Here is a 5,000-nt window from a genome sequence, read left to right on the forward strand (position 1 = left end):
AATAGATATGAATAGATAAAAGATTAAAAAGGGACTTATTATGAGAGCACTGTATTATCCTTGAAAGAGCTCAATGCAACCGAGTTGAGTCGGAAACGTTCCCTTTAAGAAATGAATAATTCTATATCTGCAGTCGATCTGTTTACATTTTCTAAACCTGTGTCGGCAACGACGTAAAATGTCACCATCCGGTCAGCTCAGTATTGGAACCGAGACCAAAACTCGGGTTGTAGATCAAATACTCCTTAAAAAAAAAAAAATCCACATCACCTACGAGTTCGAAACTTTTCAACAAAAGTGGTTTAAAGAAAATGGAAGTGTTCTAAATATTCTAGAATTAGAATTGGCATTCTAAACCAAGATATTTGTTCATAATATTGTCCCATAAACTAAAAGCTCAAAACAATAAGATAGCATGAATCAGCCATACGCTTAATGGATCTTTGAAATCTAGAAATATAATCGACGTAGAAGTATGATTTTAATCCCATAGTCCTTTATGAAATCCTGTAGTTGAATATCTAGAACTTCTAATGATAACCTCCAAATTTAAAGATATTAAATACTACTGGACGAAAACAAAAAGGATTCTGTTCCATATGAACGGTCTGACATACCGAAGCAAACATGAAAAGGGGAAAATCTCGTATGATGTAAGTATTCGAAATAATTGTTTTCCAGAGGAAATGGATTCCACTGAGAGGACTTCAGACTAATAGTGAATATATATATATATATATATATATATATACATATATATATATATACATACATATATATATATGTATATATATATATATATACATACATATATATATATGTATATATACACATTATATACATATATATACATATATATATATTATATACATATATATACATATACATATATATATATATATATATATATAATATACTGTACATATATATGTATGTACTATAATCATATGAAGTATAAACACTCTCATGTAATAGAAACTACTGTATATCTGAAACACAAGACGTCTTTGATCTGTGAACAATCGGAAGCGTGCAGGCCTTACTTCTTACTAGTCGCGGATTCGAATTCCGCACCTCTCTTCTCTCCTCAGTAGTGACTGGGAATAGCCCCAACTGACCCAAAAAGCACAATAGGCAAAGGTGACGATTTCGGTCACAGGTACTCGGCACCTCCTGGCGTAGGCTCTTCACCACCTTCTTCTAGTTAGGGGTCGGGCTTCGAGAGCGCATTGTAAAAAAAAAATAGAGTTTTTAAAAGAGAAGAAAGATCGATAAGTGTCTTGAGGTCTTACCACAGTCTCCACATTATTCTGGAGACCAACTTCGTGATAAAAGGAGACATAAGACTCGGGGGGAGGTTATGGTGCGCTGACAGTAAGGGTGGTGAGGTGGTGGATGAATGAATTGCCATTAAAGTGTCTTCGAAAGTCACCTGCGGTAAGCTTACAGGAACTTGAAGATGCAAAGGAAGAAGGGTGAAAGAGGAAGCTGGACAAAAAGTAAGATCCTCTTGAACAGCCCATCTAAGTGAAGAAAGGCCAATGAGGAAACAAAGACCAGACCTCTTCACTCCAAATTTCTTAAAGAATGAGTAATTTATAGGGACTCAGAAGTTTAGAAAAATGAAAAAAGGGGAATAAAAGATTGAGAGAGAAGAGGCGGGGGGGAAATAGAAGGGTCGGAATAAGTGAGATGAGGAGACAGAAGAAAAAGAGTAGAAAACGAAGGAGGAAGAAAGAGGTGAAAAATGAGTAATAGGGTGAGGAGATAGAGGAATAGGGGAAGAAAAAGAGAGGGAGAAAGAGGTGGAGGAGAGAGGGGAGGAAGAGGAATGGGGAGAGAAAGAAGAGTAATAGGAGGAACAAGAGAAAAAGGAAGAATAGAAAGAAGAGTAAAAATAACAGGAAGAGAATAATGAATTACGGACAAAGACCGATGAGGATAAGAAGATGGCAGAGAAGAAGAAGAAAGTGGGGCAGTAAGAAGGGGAGAAAATACACATCTCAGAGGAGGAGAAGGAGAAGAGGAAAAAAGGATGAAGAAGAGGAAGTGGAAAAGGTAGATAAATGGTCTAAAAAAGGAGTAGAAGACAAAAAAAAATATTTCGAATGAGGGAGGAAGAAAAAGAAAATGAAAGAGAAAAAAGGGGAAAGAGGGATGGAAATATAGGAGGAAAAAAAAATTACCCTGAAGGGGGGGGGAAGAGAGAAGTGGAGGAGAGAAATGAAAAAGAATAAATAAAAGACGGCGGGGGGACAAGTAGGAAAATGAAGAAAGGGAGGAAGAGATAGAGAAAGAAGAGGAGGAAGAGGGAGAGAAAGAAGAGGAGGAAGAGGGAGAGAAAGAAAAGTAGGAGTACAGAAAGAAAGAATTATCTGCTAATTGATGTTTCAAATCTTTTGGTCTCCACTTCGGAAAAAAAAAAAAATTCTTCTTGCCGCCAGAGTAAGCCACTTTTGATCATGAGAGGTTTGGAAAAAAAAGAAAGAGAAAACAATATAATATGGAAAAGAAAAAAGAAAAAGAATGGGAAGAAAAGAGAAAAAAGTATAAAGAAAAAGTAAATAAAGAAGGAAAACAAAGAAGGAAGAAAAACAAAGGTAAAAAGATATATAAGATGAAAGAAGAAAAATAGAAAATAAAGGAAGAAAGAAAAGAAAACATGGAAGAGAAAAGAAGAAATAATGAGAAAAGAGAAAGAAAAATAAAGAGAAAAAGAAAAAAGAAAGGAAAAGAAAGAAAAAAGAAAAAGAAAAGACCTGGACTGATCAAAATATTATTTTTGTTCCTGAGATTTCTTCTCCGTTAAATAAAGGCCTTAGAAATATACTTGAATATATGAATAAAGAAAAATATATAAGAATAAAAATAAAATAGATAGATAAATAGAAAGGCCAGACGTTGTTCAGAAGAGCGTAATTCTAGTGACAGCCGCCATTTTTTTTTTTTTTTTTATATATAAAGAATAACTCGTTGAACGAAGTGGATACTGTGTACACAGGTTCAGGCCTTTGTGTTTTTTTGTGTGTGCGTTTTTTCTTCCTATTTTTTGTGTTCTTTTCTTCCTCTTTTGTGTTTGTGTTTTTCTTTTCTTTCTCTTTGTTGTTTGGATGTTTTACTTTTCTTTCTATTTGTTGTTTGTAGTTTTTTTTTGTTGCTTGTGTGTTTTTGTTTGTTTGTTTGCTTGACTGCTTATGTGCTTACTTGTTTGCTCATTTGCCTGTTTTCCTATTTGCTTCCTTGCCTGCTTTTTTGTATGACTACGTTTAGTTTCTTGTTATGCAGTAAACTTCAAACTGAGAAGACTATAAGGTATGTCATGGATTTTTTATTCGGTTAGGACATCTTCAATTGTAAAAGCTTTTGTCACAAAAAAAAAAATTTGGTTTCCAATTGGTCCCACAGAAAAGAGACTTGCGAACACTCCTGAAACTCTCCAGAGGGACAGGAAAGTCTTCGCGGAAGTTTTTTTCGGATGATGGATGCGCTGGTGTGCCGATGACGATACGCAGGCGCGGCAGAAGGGGAGAGGGGGACGTGGTTGAAGGAACACGAATCTTAGCCTAAGCCCAAACTGAGACGCAGGCGACACAGGCTACGCAGGCGACGCAGGCGACACAGGCGACACAGGCGACGCAGGCGGCGCAGGCGACGCAGGCGACGCAGGCGGCGCAGACGACGCAGGCGGCGCAGGCGACGCAGGCGGCGCAGACGGCGCAGGCGACGCAGGCGGCGCAGGCGACGCAGGCGGCGCAGGTGACGCAGGCGGCGCAGGCGACGCAGGCGGCGCAGACGACGCAGGCGGCGCAGGCGGCGCAGACGACGCAGGCGACGCAGGCGGCGCAGGCGACGCAGGCGGCGCAGGCTACGCAGGCGGCGCAGGCGACGCAGGCGACGCAGGCGGCGCAGGCGACGCAGGCGGCGCAGGCGACGCAGGCGGCGCAGGCGACGCAGGCGACGCAGGCGGCGCAGGCGGCGCAGGCGGCGCAGGCGACGCAGGCGGCGCAGGCGGCGCAGGCGACGCAGGCGGCGCAGGCGGCGCAGGCGACGCAGGCGGCGCAGGCGACGCAGGCGGCGCAGGCGACGCAGGCGGCGCAGGCGACGCAGGCGGCGCAGGCGACGCAGGCGGCGCAGGCGACAAAAGCGACATAGGCGACCTAGGTGACGCAGGCGACGTAGGCGACGCAGGCGACGCAGGCGACTCAGGCGACGCAGGGGACGCAGGCGACGTAGACGATGTAGGCGACACAGGCGACGCAGATGAAGCAGGCGACGCAAGCGACACAGGCGACGCAGGCGACACAGGGGACGCAGGAGACACAGGCGACGCAGGAGACACAGGCGACGCAGGAGACACAGGCGACGCAGGAGACACAGGCGACGCAGGAGACACAGGCGACGTATCCCATCATTTCAAGTGGGAGTGACGTTCAAACTGTACTTCTATTCAGCAAGAGTAAGTTTGCCTTTACTCTGTGCTGCGTCTCCTGTGTCGCTTGCGTCTCAGTTTGTGCTTAGACTTACGATTGAGTCAATGGAAAACGATATATGCTTTTCTCTGGCCAATGCCAGAGGGGTGATCATGCGTCTAAGGGACATCTCTACTGGGGTCATGACCTTGTTCAGGTCAGGGCCCGTCCCTCAGGTCCATAACTAAACCGTTTAGTGATATACGAGTCTATAGTTTACACTAAGTGTCACTAATAGCAAACGGGTTACTACATAAGCTAGTGCGTCTGTAAAAGGGTGAGTGGGTGTGGGTGTGGATGTGGGTGTGTGGTGAGTGTAGGTAGGTTGCTGTTTCGAGTGAGCTACTCTATCAAGAGCATTACTCACCTGGAGGAACTGCTATGTAATCTGTTTACTAAAATTAGGCAAAAGTTGATCTCTCATTATTTGCTTGAATTTGAAAAAAAAAAAAAAATGCCTGAATGAGGTACGATAATAACTACCAATCAGCTGTTTGGGATGAGCTAATCCAGTCTCGCCTAATTTAGGTG

At 42.9% G+C, this 5,000-nt stretch overlaps 1 protein-coding gene across 4 annotated transcripts in view; it reads right to left on the reverse strand.

Annotated features, from left to right (window-relative positions):
* LOC143032297 (protein unc-80 homolog) overlaps positions 1-5,000 on the reverse strand; it is a 158,514-nt gene that overhangs the window by 105,556 nt on the left and 47,958 nt on the right. The gene's annotated exons all lie outside the window — the stretch shown is intronic.

This window comes from Oratosquilla oratoria, chromosome 13 (genome assembly GCF_046742065.1).
Source record: "Oratosquilla oratoria isolate Oo_2021 chromosome 13, ASM4674206v1, whole genome shotgun sequence".
NCBI lineage: Eukaryota > Metazoa > Arthropoda > Malacostraca > Stomatopoda > Squillidae > Oratosquilla > Oratosquilla oratoria.